We start from the raw sequence: 20683 nt of genomic DNA, 5'->3' as shown, positions 1-20683 counted from the left end.
ATAAGCCATGACATGTTGTACAAAATGCAAATCGTTTTGTCTTTGAATTAATAAGGCTATGATTTCAGCAATAAATTTTAAAATTTGCTCTAAGATGATTGTGGGGACAGAGTCAGAAATCCTTGTCTTGGAACTGAGTTCACATTTCTCTGCTTCTCCACATACATAGCAGGTTTAGCATCTCAATACAATGCTATGTGGACATACCAATGTGAGAGCTCCCTTAGTCCAGAATAAGTGTTGCACCTACATTATTGATTATATTTAAAATGAGGGAGTGAGGTTAAACTCCAGGTAATTGCCGAAAGTGACATTGCTTTAAACTTTAAATATTCAATTCTTTCATTCAGAAAAGTGGATGTAAAGAATATGAATTATCTCTGGAATAAGAGTCAGATCCCCCACAAAAGACAGCTGATAATTTTCTCTGTACTATATGTGTATTTTATATATAATATGGGTATGTGGGCATCTGTGTCTGTAATAGCTATCTATATACCTGTATATTGTACACGCGTCTTTGTATATATAGAATATATTGTATATATAATTGTATGCTAATAATTGTGAGTGTATATGTGTCTGTCTATGTATGGGCATGTGTATGTTTGTGGATATGTTTTTGTGTGCATACGTAGTCTGAATATCTATGTGTTTCCACTAGTTGAGGAGTCAAGAACTCAAGAACTTTAAGGCAGACTTCTTCACGAATGAAATTAAGGAATGTGTCCACACAAAAGGTGTGAACAGTGTGGAAATCTCTTCTGCAAATGGCAATTGTTAAATTTTAAAATCCATGCTCGATCCTTAACAAAGAAAAACGGAAAGTGCTGGAGAAACTCAGCAGGTCTGGCAGCATCTGGAGAGAGAAACAGGGCTAATGTATCAAGTCCAGTACAACTCTTCTTCAGATTCTTCTTCAATAGCTGTTACCCACAGGTATGGAGCTAGACAGGACAAAGATGGGAAGTGTGGAACTTATTGGAAGGATGCAGTGCTCTTTCCATTCTAATATGAATCTGGAAATAACTGGCCAATCTGATACACTCCTCTCTCACCACCTTAACAAGATGTGTTGGCCCTCATTAAACAAGCAGGGTTAAATGATGGGTTTGAAGGACTGAGTTAGGGGCAAGATTCAACCTATTGAATCCCTACAGTGTGGAAGCAGGCCATTTGGCCCATCGCACCCACACCAACCCTCTGAAGCACATCTCACTTTGACCCACTTCTTCCACAGTAACCCTGCATTTCCCACAGCTCATCCACCTAGCACACACAGATCTGTGATATTGCAGGCAAGCTTGAATACCTTTGGAAGGTGAGAAGGAACCAGAGCCCCCAGAGGAAATCCGCACAGCCACTAGGAGGACATGCAATCTCCACATGCACAGGTGGATTTGAACCCAGGATCCTGGCACTGTGAGGCAGCAGTGCTAACCACTGAGTCATCAGGCCACCTTAGAGTCAGAGCTGTACAGCACGGAAACAGACCCTTCGGTCCAACTCATCCATGCCGACCAGATATCCTCAATTAATCTAGTCGCATTAGCCAGCATTTGGCCATATCCCTCTAAACCTTTCCTGTTCATTGAATCCTGTGATTAACAAAGAGGGTTGGAGGCAGTGGCTGAGTCCTGGGAATAACTGACCTGTCGGTTTGGAATTAAGTTTTGCTTGTGCAATTGAGTCAAAGTGAGCAGTGCCAAGTAGGACAAAAGTGGGCCAGAGCTTTCCTGCTGAGTCTCAGAGGGAGGAAAATAAATGGAGTTGTCACCCACCCACATCTGTAACACCCAAGCCCTGAAACAGAACTCCCTCCTCTAACACACACACACACAGAAAGTCAGTTTTAGTCTAACTGTCTTCCCCACAGCTGCAAAACTAAGTGCAGTTTGAAGCAAACCACTGTGATGATGTTGTAATTGGGAGGGGCGGAATTCTGAAGAGAGCTCTTCAACATCCAACACAGAAACAACTCAGTCCCTGTACCTTCCCGAGAGAAGGAGGCAGACAGAGCGAGAGGCACGTTCACTCTGGTCTCTTTCGGAGTTTTTGTTTTAGTTTTTCTTTGAAGGAAAGGAGAGGAGCTTTATCCTTGGATTCTCTAGCCCAAGAACTCCTGGAATAACGTCTAAAGGACAAGTCAACGTGACCCCCTCCCCTCCGGGAGCTGCCTGATGTTCCAGTCTGTTCTGGGGAGACACTGGCCAGTTCGGTTAATGACATCAAACAGGTTAAACCCAGGGCGAAGGAAAGACAAAACTGGTGAGTCCCAGATTTCAGTAATCGGTTTGTTTGTCCCTCGGCTGTCAAATTGTTCCAAGTTCTGACTCGCTCCTTTCTGTATGTGTGTGTCTGCAAACAGAAATCAACACTCGTCCAGGAGTGAGAGACCTTTCCCTGTAGAATGTTGTCTCCAGATTCCCCCAGCTTCAACACAGACACCGTTTAAGAGCAGGTGAGAGGACCCATGTCAGTTTTGAAACTTTTGAATGTGTCAGTTACTGGGCAGGTCCAGTCTCCTGGTATTTCATGCGGGGCGGCTCGGGAAATAAAGGGACGGGTTTGTACATTTTTCGGGGGCGAAGCCTCAGGTATAGAGGAGGTTTCAGTCTCAGAGCAACTCCACTCCCCCCCTACAATTCAGTCACACTGGCCCAGAGAGGGAGAGCTGCGAGCCGCAAGTGTCAGCCAGTACAGCTCACGTCCTGGAACGGGAGCAGAAAGTGCCCGAGAAAACAGAGAGAGAGAGAGACAGGTTTCAGTGAGTCCCAATGGAACTTTTCTTCCAATTCGGGACAAGAGGGGAGAAACGTGGAGTCGGGGTTGGAAGGATTCAGCTCAGTGAAACAGGAACAGGCTGACATGATGGGACGGAACACAGTTTTTAATTTTGAAATTGCTGGAGAAACTTAGCAGGTCTGGCTGCAGCTGTGCACCAAGAGAGTGAAGCTGCTATGACTCTCAGAAAAGGAGTGCGGTTGAATATAGGAGCGGGAGTCGGCCCTTCGCCCTCATTCAATACGATCATGTTCTCCAATTTCCAATAACCTTCCTTCCCATCATCCTTCCCAATGCCCCCACCCCAGCCACCAACTGGATACATTCCTCCCACTGACCAACAGGGTCGTACCCTCTACTCGTCTTCACCTCTGCCCCCTGCTTCACCACCCTGGCCCTCGCCAACCCCTCGATCTGCAGCTCCCCCTGCACCCACCCCCAGTTCTGAAGAAGGGTTACACCCGAAACATCGCCCTCTCCACCTCCTGGTGCTGCCTGTGTTCTCCCAGCCTCCTGCCTGTCTATCTACCGATCAGAGTCTAGATTAGAGTGGTGCTGGAAAAGCACAGCAGGTCAGGCAGCATCCGAGGAGCAGGAGAATCGACGTTTCAGGCAAAAGCCCTTCATCAGGAACAATGGCAGGGTGCCTGCAGAGTGCAGAGATAAATGAGAGGGGGGGTGGGGGTGGGGAGAAAGTAGCATAGAGTACAATTGGTGAATGGGGGTGGGGATGGAAGTGATAGGTCAGAGAGGAGGGTGGAGCGGATAGGTGGGAAGGGAAATTAGCAGGTAGGACAAGTCATGGGGACAGTGCTGAGCTGGAAGGTTGGAACTGGGGTAAGGTGGGGGGAGGGGAAATGAGGAAACTGGTGAAGTCCACATTGATGCCCTGGGGTTGAAGTGTTCTGAGGCAGAAGATGAGGCATTCTTCCTCCAGGCGTCAGGTGGTGAGGGAGCGGCGGTAGAGGAGGCCCAGGACGTAGCAGAACCTTGGAGGGATATGGGCCGGGTGCTGGCAGGTGGGACTAGATTGGGTTGGGATATCTGATCGGCATGGACGGGTTGGACTGAGGGTCTGTTTCCATGCTGTACATCTCTATGTCTCTATGATTGGTCAGACCCTTGAAGCACTGGGGATCAGAAGGATTTTGGTGTGCATGTCCACCTGTGTCTCACGTGATGGGTGAGGGAGATAACGTGGTTTTGAAGGCATACGAGATATACTTGCCTTGATAAGCTGAAGAATACGTTTTTTGAAAATTCGTTTGTGTGATGTAGGCCCAGCATTTATTGCGCGTCCCTAGTTGCCCCTTGAGAAGGTGGTGGTGAACTATCTGTCCATGTGCTGTGGGATGGTCCACAATGCCCTTAGGGAGGGAATTCCAGTGACAGTGAAGGAACAGTGATCTATTTCTAAGTCAGGATGGTGGGTGGCCTGGAGGGGAACTTGCAAGGGGTGGTGTTCCTATATACAGTCATAGAGTCATAGCCAAAGAAATGTACAGCACGGAAAAAGGCCCTTCGGTCCAACTTGTCCATGTCAATCAGATATCCCACCCCAATCTCGTCCCACTTGCCAACACCAGGGCCCATATCCCTCCAAACCCTTCCTATTCATATACCCATCCAAATGCCTTTTAAATGTTGCAACTATACCAGCTTCCACCACTTCCTTTGACAGCTCATTCCATACATGTACGACTCTCTGTGTGAAAAAGTTGTCCCTTAGGTCTCTTTTATATCTTTCCCCTCTCACCCTAAACCTATGCCCTCTAGTTCTGGACTCCCCCTCCCCAGGGAAAAGACTTTGTATATTTATCCTATCCGTGCTCCTCATGATTTTGTAAACCTCTATAAGGTCACCCCTCAGCCTCTGATGCTCCAGGGAAAACAGGCCCAGCCTATTCAACATTTCCCCATAGCTCAAATCCTCCAACCCTGGCAACATCCTCGTAAATCTTTTCTGAACCCTTTCAAGTTTCACAACATCCTTCAGACAGGAAGGAGAACAGAATTGCACGCAATATCCTTGTCCTTCTAGATGGAAGTGTTGTGGGTTTGGAAATTGCTGTCTGAGGATCTTTGGTGAATTATAGAATCCCAACAGCATGGAAACACGCCCTTCGGCTCAACAAGTCCACATCGACCCTTCCGTTGAGTAACCCACCCAGATACATTCCCCTCCCCTATTTACCTCTCACTAATGCACCTAACTTACACATTCCTGAGCACAATGGGCAATTTTGCGTGGCCAACTCACCTAACCTGCACATCTTTGAACTGTGGGAGGAAACCGGGGCACCCAGTAGAAATCCACGCAGACACAGGGAGAACATGCAAACTCCACACAGACAGTCATCCGAGGCTGGAATCGAGCCTGGGTCCCTGGCGCTGTGAGGCAGCAGTGCTAACCACTGAGCCATCTTGCCGCCCCAACAAATTTGGGCAATTCTCCACATTGTTGGGTAGATATCAGTGTTGTAACTGTACTGGAAACGCAGCACGTTCTTGAGCACAAGGATTCAGCATTATTTTCAGAATGTTGTCAGGGCCCATATCCTTTGCGCTATCCAGTGTCTGCAACCATTTCATGGAGTGAATCGAAGACTGGTATCTGTAATGTTGGGGACCATTGGAGGATGATGCAGGAACTGTTCAGTTGTTGGTTAGATCCCATATAGAGCATTGTGTGTCATTCTGGGATCCATATTATAGGAGAGATGCGATAGTGCTGGGAAGGGTGCAGAGGAGATTTACCAGGATATTGCCTGGGCTGGAGAGTTTTAGTTAAGAAGAGAGACTGGACGGGCTGGAATTGTTTTCCTTGGAGCAGCAGGGATTGAGCGGGGACTTGGCTGAGATGTATAAAATTATGAGGGGCATAGGTAGGGTGGACAGAAGGAACTTTTCCCCTTGATGAAGGGATCAATGACCAGGGGACTTAGATTTATGGCAAGGGGTAGGAGGTTTTCAGAAGGTGGGAGGAAATAGTTTTTTCACCCAGAGAGTGTTGGGAACCTGGAACTCTCTGCCTGTAAGGGTGGGAGAGGCAGAAACCCTCATCACATTTAAGAAGCATTCAGATATACACTTGCAATTCCAAGACATACAAAGCAATGGGCCGAATAGTAGAAATAGATTTGGAATGGTTAGGTGGTTTGTTTTTAACCAGCACAGATCTGATGGGCTGCAAGATCTTTCTCTGTGCTGTCGACCTCAATGGCTCTATTAATGCTAATGCAGCAGGAATAGTGGGAGGAGATGGCTTGAAATGAACTCTATACTGCCTCCAATTATGCTTTCAATTACAGATTTAAAAATTAACAATTGAAGTTGCTCAATTATCACGTGTGGAGAAACATTACAAATTCCTCCCACACTTTGTATGTCAAAGTGCTTCCTGATTTCACTCCTGAAAGGTCTGGTTCCAATTTCCAGTTTGTGCATGCACCCCCCCCTCCCCCCATACACCAAGTACCTTACAATACCCTCTTATGTATCCACCAGAAATGATTTCTCTCCCTGATTGACCTCTTTAGTGGTTTAAAAATAATATGAAATACTGTCGGTCCCATTTCAGACAGTAGATTCTGGGTCCATGTTCCACTCCAGAGAATATCAACCCCCAATAATCCAGGGTGGCAATTCAGCACAGTACTGAAGAGGTGCTGAACTGTCAGAGGTACTGCCTTTCAGATGAAGCAAGATTTGGGGGAGGTCTGCACCAGTGTAGCTGCCGAGTTGGATAAAGTCCCTTTGTCAGTTGCAACACAGAGAGGTATTTATAGCGAAACTGTCATTGGGCAGGAGAACCAGCAATGAGAACACATTCTCCAGCAGTCTGGCTCACATCAAGTTTTCAGTTCAGTACTGTGTGACTTTAGCCCAAAAGTTTCCCCAAACCCTGTTTTAGTCGAACAAAGGATCCTTTATCTCCAGTCTCCGAACTCTTTCTCAGTGAAGTCACAGTAATTGAATGTTCTGCCATCTGCCTTTATTCCTGCGATTTCAGAAGGAGGGAAAAAGAAATCTCCTTATGTACTGAAAATAATTTTGAGATTGAAGGCACAATATCTTAAAGTAAGGTGATTGGGTATCTTTTTGAATCTAATGGCTTTTGTCCATTCTTGAATTACCAAACACCAATTGTGGCATCTTCTGATCTAAACGTTAACAGCATTATGAGGAAAAATATCCTTATTTCAAAATTGATGGTATGATCCTGATAAAGACATTTTAAATACTTTTAAAAACCCACAAATTTAGGTCAATAGTGACTTTGTAACAGGTCCTGTGTGGTTCAAATGATGTATGCATTCAGTATTTGGCATAACTGATTAGCTCACACATACACTTTTGTCCTCTATCCCTTTGGAAAATTAGCTAATAAAAGTCTATTATATCTCTGAATGGGAAGACATGTTACTGAAGCTTTTCAACTTGCACTCATCAGGACCAATGCAGGAATGCCAAATTCCAAAGGGTCACAATGATTTATCCTATTAAATTGTACTGATTGGTTGGCAAGACCACTCTGATTGGCTGAGGCATTACCACAGTGGAAGCAATGGGGACATATTGACTTCCAATCCCTGGGTAATTAAAGAAAAATGTAAGTAGTTATATATTGTTGTGAGACTTTGAAATTTCGAATTTGTCCTGATGAGGATGAGATGAAAGATTTCGGTTCCACCTCTCTCTTTTCAACAAAAATCAATTAATCTTAGACTTTAAAATTTACAATTGATCCAGCATCATTTGTAATTTTCAGAAAAGAGTTGTGAACTCCTGCTACCTTTTGTGTGTCAAAGCGATCCCAGATTTCACTCCTGTAAGTTCTGGTACTGATTTATAGATTATATTGATAGACCATGAATAAGCAGAAATGAATTCTCCCAATCTACTTTATCTAGTCGCCTTAATATCTTGAGAGCAGTTAAAAATACGATTGGTTGTAAGTCAGTTGGTAGTATCCTCAACTTTGAGTTCCGAGATTTGATTAGCTCAGTTGGCTAGACCATTGGTTTGCTACACTGTTATGGAGCTAGCAGTGTAGGTTCAATTCCCATGTCAGCTTGATGTTACCATCAAGGTCCTATTGTGTTATCCATGCCTTTCACCTGAAGTGTAGTCACCCACAGATTAAATGCATTAATCTCCCTGCCTGCATTAAAAATCAGGCTTGAACATAGAACATTATAGGCCCTTCGGATTGTTTGTCCAGGTTTTTTTCAATACATAATTTCAGTTACACCACACTGAAAATGTTTGCTATAAATTCTGACTCTTATGATCTTATACTCCACCAACCACCTAATGAAGGAGCAGCACTCCAAAAGCTAGTGCTTCCAAACAAATCTGTTGTACTATAACTTGGTGTTGTGTGATTTTTAACTTTATACACCCCAGTTCAACACCAGATGCTCCAAATTATGACTCCCTACCTGCATCCACCTACTACCTATTCCCACTCCCCCTCCCCCTATTTACTTCTGGGCTCCGCAACTCCCTCCCCAGTTCTGACGAAGGGTTTTGGCCTGTAACATTGACTTTCCTGCTCCTTGGATGCTGTCTGACCTGCTGTGCTTTTCCAGCACCACATCTATGGACTCTGACTTCCAGCGTCTGCAGTCCTTAATGTCTCCATCTCCCAGTAATGACAGATTAGTCCCATAGTCCTCTGGGGCACTCTCCACTACTGTTAGTGGGTTTAAGCTCCACCTCCGAGATTTAAACCCGCTATGATCTACACTACAGGAGTACTGCACTCTCAAAGATGCAGTTCCTCGGTGTGAAAGAGATTGAATCACAAGCTTTCAAAGAACAGCAGGAATTTGTCTTGACCCTCAGCTAGCGTCACTTTATAAAAAGAGCAGATGATTGGATCATTCTATAGATGTGATGTGAGGAAAAAGTCTTTTCACACAGTGAGTAGTCAGATTATGGAATACACTGCCTGGAAATGTGGTGGAGGGGGGTTCAATTGAAGCGTTCAATAGATTATTACATAGAGATGATGTGTAGGGTACAGGACATTGATAATGGGTAATGATGCTTGTTTGTTGAGCCAGCACAGACAAGAAGGAATGAAGAGTTTCCTTCTGCACTGTAACACTTCTATGATTACTGGCTGTGGGAGCTTAATGTTTACAATTTGTCTGAAAATTTTCCAACATGAGAACAATCACTGCACTTGAAAATGTTTATTTTTTATTCTTTCATGGAAATTGAATGTCATTGGTTGAGCCAGCATCCCTAATTGCTCTAGAAAAAGTGGTGGTGAACTGTGTCTTGACTTGCTGCTGTCTTTGGAGTGTAGCTACATCCACAATGTTTATCAGGAAGGGAGCTCCATGTTTCTGACAGTGAAGGAACAGTGATATATTCCCAAGTCAGGTTGGTAGGTGACATGGAGAGGAACTTGCAGATGGCTAAGTTTCCAAGCATCTACTGCCCCTTGTTCTAGGTGTCAGAGCTCATGAGTTTGGAAGAGCTAACAAGGGAGGATTGGTAGGTTGCTCCAGTGAAGCTTGTAAATGGTTCACACTGCAACTGTGCCACATTGCTGTGGGAGGGAAAGAATGTTGACAGTGGTGGATAAAGTAACAAAAAAGGCTGCAGTACTCAAATATTATGACAGATGTTCAGTGTTAAGAGGGATCAGTTATTACAGTCACAAATAATTGAACTGGTCAATATTGCAGCACAGAAACAGAGCTTTACGAGTCTCTGCCTGTGTTTTGTCTTTCCAGGAGTCTGCATTAACATTTCACATACTTTTCAAAATCAATGCATCAAAATGCATTTTCTCTAACCTCCAGAAGTTGGGTCTTAGCATCTCCCAGTTGTCATTGTTGTCCAGTAACCACTTCACAAGCTGCAGGTTTGCTGTAGCAAGGTGGGTCCAGTGTGATAGGTAGCAGAAAGAGAAGCATTTGTCTTCAGATTTCAATCTTGCACTGGTCCAGGAGATGTCACACACCATCTGATGACCTGCTGCCTTCTGCACCATGAGCATTTATAACAGTACAACTTCAGGTCAGTTCTAGCATCATATCTCAGAAAGGCTAGTCTTGAAGGAGGAACAGCACAAATTCGCCAGAATGATCGCAGGTCCTCCATACCGTCCCTCAGTGCTACTCCTGCCTCAGCCTCTGCTGACACCATCAACTATGCCTCTGTTGTCTTTAGATTCAACTGTTCCAATGTACTCCCAATCAACCTTCCATATCTCCCGCTTTATGAGCTTTGGCTCAATTAAATATTTTCTGTCTGTAGCCTAGCTCACAGTCAACCTGTTCACCCACTACTCCATGCATTTCAAACTCTTCAACTTTATTTGTTCCCTTTGGAATTCTACGATTCACCCGTTGCTTTCTCTGTAATGTCCTCCAGCCATACCACCCTTTGGGATCGTGGAGGTCTTACAGTTCTATCGATTACTCAACCCCAGTTTTAATTTCCCCACATTGGTGATTGTGTCTTTAGCTGCCTGGATGCTAAACTCCAGAATTCCCTCCCCACACCTTGCCACCTCTCATACTTTCTTCCTGTCTTGAAGGCACTCTTTAAAAGTTGATATGACTCTGGATCAACTTTTGTCATTAGAACTTTGGGATGTTTCACTGTGTTAAAGGTGCTTGAGAAAGCTAAGCTGGAGGAACCACAGGGTTAAATTATGTAGACTTGCTGAGCCGGCTGTACACCTAGAAAACAAAGAGCTGATCTAATTGAGATATTTAGTGGACAGACCAGGTAGTGAGAAACAAAAATCCAAAATCCAGAACAAGGGAACAATAAAAATTTAGAGCAAACTTGTTCAGGGGTGATAATAAAAGCAAAATACATGTGAATACTGATGATCTGAAATGAAAACAGAGAGCGCTGGGGAAATTCTGCAGGTCTGGCAGCATCTGTGGAGAGAGAAACAGAGTGAATGTTTTGAGTCCAATATTTCTTTGAAACTGATCAAGGGAAACAGTTCCTCACACGAACATACAAATTGGTAACTCTCTTGCCTAAAATGTTATGCATGCTGAGGGGCTATATGACAATTTCAGAATGGAAATTGATAGAATTTTGTTCAGTAATTGTACTAAAGGAACCAAGGTGGGCAAATGGAGCTAAAAAGCGCATTGACTAATTGAATGGTGGAACAGACAGAAGGGGCTGAATAGCCTCTTTCTGTTTCAAGGTGACTGGTGCAATATTGATGTGTATTCATGCTCAAATGGACCAGTCAATCTCTTCAGGAGATTTGTCTGTCGTTGTTAAGTTAAAGAGATGGTCTTCGAACCTAAACTTCTGCTCCTTAAAGTATGGCAGTTGCTTTAATTACATCGTTCAGTCTTGTGACCTCTGCCACTCAGATGGTTGGGCCTCCTCCATGCTACTCACCATCTTGACTTGGAAATATATCTCCATTCCATTGTTATCACTGAGTCAAATTCCTGAAACTCCTGGACTAGATACAGTTATGGGCGCACCTTCACTATACAAAATGCAACAGTTTAAGTAGAAAACTCACCGCTGGGATGGGCAGTTAATACCAAACTTGCCAATAGCACCCGTATGCTGAGGATAATATTTAATGAGAAAACAGATCCTGGACAAAATAGAGCTCTGTATATTGTTACGGCACTGTGGTGCCAATTAGCCTGAGGTCAGTGTGCAAAATGTAAAGAAAGGAAGGCTTGTACTATAAAGCTCCTTTCAGGATGGTCCAGGGTACATTGGGTCCAACTTTCCCAATGGATTAATAGTTGTAATGTAGGAAGTGCAGCAGCCAAATTGTGTACAACCAAAGCCACACAAGGAGCAGTGAAATTAGAGAAGAAACAGATAATCGTTTGAGATATTGCCTGCGGGATAAATAAATATTGGCCAAGATTTAAAGCTGGATTCCTTTCAGATAGAACCTTGGGATCTTTTACACCCATTTGATGGCGTAGGCAGGGCCTTGATTTTGCATCTTATTTAAAAGACAGCACTCGCTTAGTCTGGCGCTGTTAGGTTCATTTTTATGCTCAAGCCTTGGGATTTGGACACAGTCTGCTAACCCAGAGGTAAGAACAATAACCAGTGCGCCATAAATGGCACAAACCACACATCATTATAGCCTGCGGAATCCTGGTCTCAGAGCTATAGGCACCATTCTCTTAGTAAAAATCTAATAGAACTGGAATTAAATACACATTGAGTCCAAATTACAGGGGCACCATCCCCTTGGTGAAGGGTTTTTTATGAATTGTTGGTTTAGAGGCCAGAGAAGGGAACTTTAAGCAATTTTCACCAGAAGCAGATTCGAATGCCTTACAGAGAAATGTGGAATGACCACAGAACTAGAAAGTTATTATAGCACAGCCATTCAGTCTAACAAACCCATGCCAGAAAATATCCCCTTTGGACTTTTTCACTGCAGTTATTAAAAAGATTTATTTAAAAAATAATAGAGTTTTAAAACCCTCTTGCGGTGGTGTGATCTCCATCGTGCGAAAAGGCCAGAGGGACACTAGGGAATTACAAGGATGATGCCAGGAACTAGTGGTGATGATAACATAAAAGACTGCGCAGACTGGGGTCCTTCCTGTAAGGATAGACGACGGTAAAGGGTGATCGTTCACAGGATCTTAAAGACTCCGGAAGAGTTTGATAGGGCGAATGTGAAGAAGGTGATTGCTCTTGTGTGGGAGACTGAAAGTGGGGGCCTTACATCTGTGGTAGCCACCAATTAACTGAATGAGGAATTTCAGGAGAGTCTTCTTCGGCTGGATAGAATGTGGATTTACTAACAGATGGAGCAGTGACAGTGAATGCTGCTTTTAAGGGGATACCAGGAAATGGATAAGGTGACAGGGTAGTGAAGGAAATGTGACCGCGTGGGAGGAGGCTTTGGGTCGGGTGTAAACACCAACATTGACCACTTGGCTTGCCCTGTTCTTTGCTGTAAAACCCTTTGATTTTCCCCTCGTTGGAGCAGATAAGAAGGAAAAGTGATAGGGGGTGAGTATACCCTTGAGAGAAACACTACCTCCTCTTCCATCTCATTCATTAAGGTCTGGGTGAGAAGGTCCAGGCGTGACCACCTCCCCCCCCCCACCAACCCATTGCCAAATGAGGCTCTTAAGATCACAAGAATTAAGTGGAGCAGTAGGCCAATCAGCCTCTTGTGCCTGCTCTGCCAGTGGATGATAGATCTCATCTTGATCTCAACTCCACTTTTTTTGTCCTCTCTCCTCACCCTTCACTCGTTATTAAGTAAAAATCCATCTGCTCCTTAAATTTGGCGATGAATTAATGGCCTCTTCAGGGTCTCAGCTCTTCAACTCGCCAGTCCCCACCCTGCAAGGTGGGTAAGGGCAGTACCTACTTTCCCAATGAGAAGCAGTGCAGCGGGCCCCTCACCCCACTCCCACTCCCGTGTCTCCTCCTTCTGTGGCTCAGCGTCAAATCCGTTGAAAAACACTGTTTGAAAAACAAACCTTAAGAGGAATTCTGTCACATTCCTTCGTGAAGAGAGAGAACTGCAGGTTTCTTAAAGGTGCCCAGCAATTTTTCACAAGTATTGCCAACAAAGCTCAGAAACACTTCGCCCAAACGTGCCTTCAGCTGAGTGAATCCTCTGGTGCTGGGGCTTTGCCAGCTGTTTTTATTATCTCTGTATGAGTGCGAACTTTGGTTGCAGCTGAGAATGGAGTGCATTTAAAGTGCGTAAAGTAGGAGGAAAATAGAAAGAATTAATGAGGTCAGGACTTTTCTGTCTCATGCCTTTTCATTAATGGAACCTCTCTCCACTTGATCATGAGGGGTCTGAGTGTGATACCCTGCAACACTTTAACAGCTTGCTGCAGAGTAACAAGCTCGTCTTGGTTGGAGGTGGGGAAGTGGGAGGGATGATCAGGTGGGACAATACCTGGCAGATACATATTAAACGAGTGAAACTTCTCATCTGGAATACATTAACCACAGTTACAAGTCAATCTCACAAATGTAAATAGTAGCGCGCATACACACACACACTAACAGGAAATAAATAATAGCCCAAAAGCCAGGATGGAGTGAGTAATTTTATCAGAAGGAGTTGTTCTGTTGTTAAAAAGAGCTTTTTGTTCTCTTGCTTTTACTTATTAGAGTCACAGAGATGTACAGCACTGAAACAGACCCTTTGGTCCAACCCGTCCATGCCGACCAGATATCCCAACCCAATCTAGTCCCACTTGCCAGCACCCGGCCCATAACCCTCCAAACCCTTCCTATTCATATACTCATCCAGATGCCTTTTAAATGTTGCAATTGTACCAGCCTCCACCACTTCCTCTGGCAGCTCATTCCACACACGCACCACCCTCTGAGTGAAAAAGCTGCCCATTCAGTCCCTTTTATGTCTTTCCCCTCTCACCCTAAACCTATACCTGCTAGTTGTGGACTCCCCCTCCCCAGGAAAAAGACCTTGTCAATTTACCCTGTCCATGCTCCACATGATTTTATAAACCTCTATAAGGTCACCCCTCAGCCTCCGATGCTCCAGGGAAAAGAGCCCCAGCCTGTTCAGCCTCTCCCTATAGCTCAAACCCTCCAAACCTGGCAACATCCTTGTAAATCTTGGAGATGTGGGCTTCACTGGTAACACCAGCAATCATTGTCTATGGCTGCCTTAAGTAGTGATGTCTATCACAGATACTGCTTATCCTTCTGATACTTCCAAACGTTTCTTCCTTAACATGGATTTTTTATGCACATTTGTTTTTTACTTCAGCTTCTGGCCTCCCTCTTGTCTCCAGCCCCTCCTCCCCCACCCCAACAATCTTCAATATTACTGAGTTACTGCCTCGTTATCTCATGTGGAGAAGATATTTAGATCTTTGCAGCAATATGAGTTCAGCCTAAAACATGGAATTTGACAGCGCATCACAGTTGCTAATGTAACTAACCCTAATTGCAATGCCAGTCCCTGGTCCTGCACTATCTCCATAAATTTGCTGTGAATTGAATGATACCTCAGGAAGATGAAGAAAAGAATGAGCCACTTGTTCTCATTCTATCCCTGCTGACAAATGCATGCGTTGGACATAAACTCTTGAGGCACAGTGATATTGTCCCTACCTCTGAGCTAGAAGGCATGGGTTCAAGTCCCACCTAACCCAGCTGTGTGTCATAACATTTGGAAAGAGTCGACGTAAACAGATGACCAAGTTTACTGCAATGTTCTTTAGAGTCAAACCTCTCTGAACGCTCATTGTCGAGGCTCAATGTTTCTAGAGATCTCAACTCCTGTGAAATGTGCCCCTAGTGAAATTCGATGCCAACTGTGGTTCAGTTGGCTGCCACTCGAGTCAGAAAATGTGAATTCATTGTCACACTGCAGTGGCTTGATCACCTAATCCATGCTAAAACTCCAGTGGCAGTGGTGAGGAAGTGCTGCACTGTCAGTGGTGCTCTCTTTCCAGTCAAACCTCAAATTGAGGTCCCGTTTGCCTCTGTAGATTGAAGAGGAGGGAAGGTCTCCCTGGTCTCTGATATTCCTCAATGAACGCCATTGGAATCAATTATCTGGTGATTCCTGTTGTGAGAGCTTGCTGTGCCTCACTTCCCAAGTTACAGTAGCACTGAGAATCCTAAAGGGCATTGTTGGCTTTAAAGCACTTGGACACAATCTAAGGATAAGACAGTCACTACATAAATTTAGTTCTTTTCCTCCTACGTTGAATAAAGCAGGCTTTCAGGATGTTGAACATCACTTGTCACCTCAAGGTGAGGAGTGAGGAGAGAAGTTGGACATTGGGCGTTCCCTTGGAGATCGCCATTATTCCTGATGTAGCAGGATTGGCCGAGGCTGGGCACTGGCTCGTCTCTCCAAGGGCTTAGTAGCTGACTCTTGGACAATGTTTGCTAAGGTAGAGACCATTTTGGAGGAAGAGAGAGAGAGCGCTGTTAGGTCATTAAGTAAACCTTCAATCTTCTTCCCACTCCCATAAGCTGTATACCATCCTGATCTGGAACTGTTTTGTTGTTTAGTTAATGTTGTTGGGTCAACATCCTGGAGCTCACTCCCGAATTGGCATTGCAAGTGTTTCTACACCAAATGAACTGCAGCAGTTTAAGAAGACAGCTCACAACTGACTTCTCAAGGGGCAATTAGGGATGGGCTATCAGTACAAGCCTTGCCAGTGCTGCCTACATCCTCTGAATGAATATCAAGAACACGGGATTTCAGGAATTTTACCAATGGTTAAGAAATTGCATTCTGCCTTTCTGTCCCCACAGAAACCAAAGTTGTTTGCCCAACTGTAAACTACTCTGAGAATAGAAATGTTTTCTAAGTGGGATCAGTTATGCAGAAAGACTGGAGATGTCAAGATGCTATACTGAGGGGTTGAAGCTAAAGGGAGGTTTAACAGAGGTGTTTAATTCAAGGTGTGGGTTTGATAGAGTAGACAGGGAGGAACTGTTCCTATGGCAGAGGGGTATCAGTGACCAGAGGGTGCAGATATAATGAAGTTGGCAAATGAAAGGGAAGATATGGAGATCTGTGGCAGCTTTTACCTTTCTAAAAATTAATTTCTAGGATTTGGGCACTGTTGGCCCAGGCTGGCATTTATTGTCTATCTTCAATCATGCTGGAGAAGGTAGTATTGAGCAACTGCTCTCAGGATAGTCTCCAATGGCTGTTCCATACTGATTGAGGTTACCATGAAGGACTCAACCTCTCCTACCCTAGGGAAAAGCTGAAAATGTGTTGCTGGAAAAGCACAGCAGGTCAGGCAGCATCCAAGGAACAGGAGAGTCGACGTTTCGGGCATGAGCCCTTCTTCAGGAATTTTTACCCGAGGGAAAAGACCTTGGCTATTCATCCTATCCATGCCCCAGAACAATTCACTGTTATCTTAGGTCTGTGGGGAAATGTGAACTTGTAAACTTTGGCAGGAAGATAGAGAATCAGTCTATTAATTAAATGGAGAGAGACTGCAGAACAAAAAGGTGCAGAAGGATCTGGGTGTCCTGGTACATGAACTGTACCAAGTTAGTTCACAGGCACAAATAGTGATGACGAAAGAAACAGAATGTTGGTTATTACTATGGGGGGGAATTGAGTCTAACAGGAGGAAAAGGCTGCTACAGCTGTGCAGGTCCTCAATGAGACCACTTTGGAATATGAAGCACAGATTAATATCCTCACTTGAGAACATAGAACATAGACCATTACAGCGCAGTAAGGCCCTTCAGCCCTCAATATTGCACCAACCTGTGAAACCAATCTGAAATCCATCTAACCTACACGATTCCTTTTTCATCCCTATGTCTATTCAATGACCATTTAAATGCCCTTAAAGTTGGTGAGTCTACAATGGCAGGCAGGCCGTTCCACACCCCTACTACTCTCTGAGTAAAGAAACGACCTCTGACATCAGTCCTATATCTATCACCCCTCAATTTAAAGCTATGTCCCCTTGTGTTAGTTATCACCATCTGAAGAAAAAGGCTCTCACTGTCCACCCTATGGAACCCTCTGATTATTTTATATGTCTCAATTAAGTCATCTCTCAACTTTTTCATTGGACAGAAAGGATAGAATTAGATTGATGGATTAATATCAGCCATGGTGGAATGGCGGAGCAGACTTGATGGGCCAAATGGCCTAATTCTGCTCCTATATCATATGAACTTGTGAAGATTCGTAGCAGTTCAGAAAAGATTCACCCAACTGATTCCTGGGAAGAATGTGAGGAAAAAATTGAGCAGGATTGTCTTTTAGTTTAGAGTTTAGAAGAGTGAGCAGTGATTTATTGAAACATGTAACATGCTGAGAGGATGTGAAAGGGTAGATGCTGAGAGGGTGTTTCCCCTTGTGGAGGACTCTAAAGTTAGGGGACATGGTTTAAAAATTAATGGTTTCCCATTTAAGACTGGGATGTTTCTCTTTAGAGGATTGCTAGTCTGTGGAATTCTCTTCCTCAGAGAGTATGGCTGACTGTCAGTTTGTGGTAATTGTACCTTTCAGCTGTAAGATCCTGAGATTCAGACAATGAGATGTAAAAATCAGGATAATTGTACAGGTTACATTGTACATTGGTACATTGATAATTGGACATTGGTTGGGCCACTGTTGGAATATTGCGTACAATTCTGGTCTCCTTCCAATTGGAAAGATGTTGTGAAACTTGAAAGGGTTCAGAAAAGATTTACAAGGATGTTGCCAGGGTTGGAAGATTTGAGCTGTAGGGAGAGGCTGAACAGGCTGGGGCTGTTTTCCCTGGAGCGTAGGCTGGTACAATTGCAACATTTAAGAGGCATTTGGATGGGTATATGAATAGGAAGAATTTGGAGAGATATGGGCCGGGTGCTGGTAGGTGGAATGAGATTGGGTTGGGATATCTGGATGGCATGGACAGGTTGGACTGAAGGGTCTGTTTCCATGCTGTACATCTCTATGACTCTAATTCTCCAGTGGGGTACTACACTGTCGGAGGTGCAGTCCTTCCACTGAAACATTAAACTGAGGCCCTCTGTGACTGGATCAGGGGATAGGAATGGTCCCATTGCCCTATATTTCAAAAGAGAGTGCTCCTCAGTGCCTTGGCTCATAAATATATCCCTTAATCAACACTGCAAAAGAGATCAATGTGTCATAATCACATTGCTGACCACCTTCAGAGTTAGAAGAAAATATTGGATGTTTGGAACAATAGACATGTTATTTCAAAGGAGAGAGACAGCAGAACTCTGTGATACAGAGAGATCTGGCTGAGCTGCTCCATAAACTGCAGTTACTTCGGCAAGGTGAAAGTGAGGACTGCAGTTGCTGGAGATCAAGGTCTAGATTAGAGTGGTGCTGGAAAAGCACAGCAGGTCAGGCAGCAACCGAGGAGCAGGAAAATTGACGTTTCGGGCAAAAGCCCTTCATCAGAAATCACGTCGGAAAGGCAAGTGATTAACCCGTGATTTGTATTCAACGGTGGAACAGACCTAATGAACTCAATGGTGCTGCTCCTAACCCTTTGAGTGTGATCTGTGCAGAATCACAGCTGATTCTACACTCCTCATGAGTAAGAGGCTTGGGCTGTCTCGGGTATGTAATTGGATCAGAGACTTGAATAATGTGGAGTCAGCTAAATGACTTAATGCAGCCTGTGACTGTATAGGACAACTGAAATAACTGCTCAGAGGCCAATATCCCGGTACTGAGTCACCCTTTATTTTCATGTGCACAGTAAAACTGGCTGTAACCAGCCAGCTCAGAGTCAGTCCCTGAACTCAGGAGATTCTGAATCCCCTGGTTATATCGGTCTGCAAAGGCTTTTCTGATTGGCCCAGGTTAACAACCTCAATCAAGGATCTCACAGTCAACATGATCCAATTGGTTCCAGTTGGTTGGAATGGTGGCTCAGTGCTTAACACTGCTGCCTCACAGCGCCAGGGACCCAGGTTCGATTCCCACCTTGGGCGACTATCTGTGTGGAGTTTGCACATTCTCCCCTTGTCTGCGTGGGTTTCCTCCATGTGCTCTGGTTTCCTCCCACGATCCAAAATGTATGCTGGTTAGGTGAACTGGCCATGCTAAATTGCCCCATAGTGTTCAGAGATGTGTAGGTTAAGTGCATTAGTCAGGGGTAAATGTAAAGTAATAGGGTAGGGGAATAGGTCTGGGTGGGTTGCTCTTTGGAGGGTCGGTTGTAGACATGTTGGGCTGAATGGCCTGTTTCTGCACTCTAAGGATTCTAAAATCACGACAGCAACACAGGAATCAGAAGAAACAGAAACAGAAATTGCTGGAGGAACTCAGCAGTTCTGGCAGCTCTCTGTGAAGAGAGAAACAGAGTTAATGCTTCAGATCCAATGACCCCTTAGCACAGAAATTGGAAGGTTCCTTGACAGTCCACTCATGCCAACCTCCCTACTGCTACCCTCACCTTCCTCAGGTGGTCTGTCAAATGAGCTGAAGAAATGCAAGAAAATGTTTAAGGCATTTGCTTAATGTCATACTGAATATTTCTGTACTGGAGGTAAACACGGGTTTATATAAAGGGATGGCATGCCACGTGAGAACAGCATGCACTTATGACAATGATGCTCGATGCCTAGGGGCCTGGCAAAATGTTTATTGGTGGAGCCTAACATTAAAAGCAGAAGAATGTCAGTTGAAAGGTTAGTCATAAACCTTGCAACATTCCTGCGAAGTTGTTGACACATTTTGCCTCAAATATTCACCTGTGATCAGACACCTCCCTCCGTCAGTGAAAAGCGCTGTCGAGGCTTTGTCAATCATCACTGCTCCACAGAACCCAGCTCTTTATTTCCATATCTGCCCAACTATTAGCCAGCAGGACATGCTCATGAAATATCCCTGTGGCAGAGACAGAAGACCATGGTCGTTTTTAGTGAGAGTTGCTGATATTTCATTCGGGATGGATCTGCTGGTGAAACTGGTAATGCATGTCGATGAGCTTGCTCCTCAAACCAGCACTGATGAAGGGTAGGGCTTGTGCTATATTGGTAACCACAGCAATGACTTCTATTACACTATTATTGTTGCTGTAAGTTGTCGTTGAAATGGATGTTGGGTTTATTGGTGCAATTTGTGATGAATGTTGAGATACTTTCTGACGAAAGGATGAATTTCAGAGGATTTTCCGATGAAATTGGTGTTTTTTGCTGGCATGCTTTGTTGGTTGCAAATTTGCCAAGATTGTGGTCTTATGATATTGTTTAGGATATGCTGGTGATTCAGTACTACATTATAAAGTAGTTGCTATGATTGGTATGTGTGCTTGCAGGCTTTGGTGGAATGATGAATTGTTTTGGTAATGATACTGTTGTAAGACAGTGCCTTTGTGCATTACTATTGAAATTTGTTTAATTTGCCCATGGGTAGAATAATTTACTGTATACCCTAATAGGCTGG

At 44.3% G+C, this 20683-nt stretch overlaps 1 protein-coding gene across 1 annotated transcript in view; it reads left to right on the top strand.

Moving 5' to 3' along the window:
* Window positions 1–1846: 1846 nt before the first annotated feature.
* Window positions 1847–20683, top strand: part of adgrg6 (adhesion G protein-coupled receptor G6) — a 119099-nt gene continuing 100262 nt past the window's right edge. Inside the window, exons 1-2 of the mRNA XM_043696747.1 lie at window positions 1847–2268; window positions 2369–2461. The gene's annotated coding sequence lies outside the window, so the exon portion shown is untranslated. The remainder of the gene's footprint in view (window positions 2269–2368; window positions 2462–20683) is intronic.

Source organism: Chiloscyllium plagiosum, chromosome 9 (assembly GCF_004010195.1).
Source record: "Chiloscyllium plagiosum isolate BGI_BamShark_2017 chromosome 9, ASM401019v2, whole genome shotgun sequence".
In the NCBI taxonomy this organism is placed as follows: domain Eukaryota; kingdom Metazoa; phylum Chordata; class Chondrichthyes; order Orectolobiformes; family Hemiscylliidae; genus Chiloscyllium; species Chiloscyllium plagiosum.
Note: the sequence above shows the minus strand (reverse complement) of the source record. Positions and strands in the feature narration are given on the sequence as shown.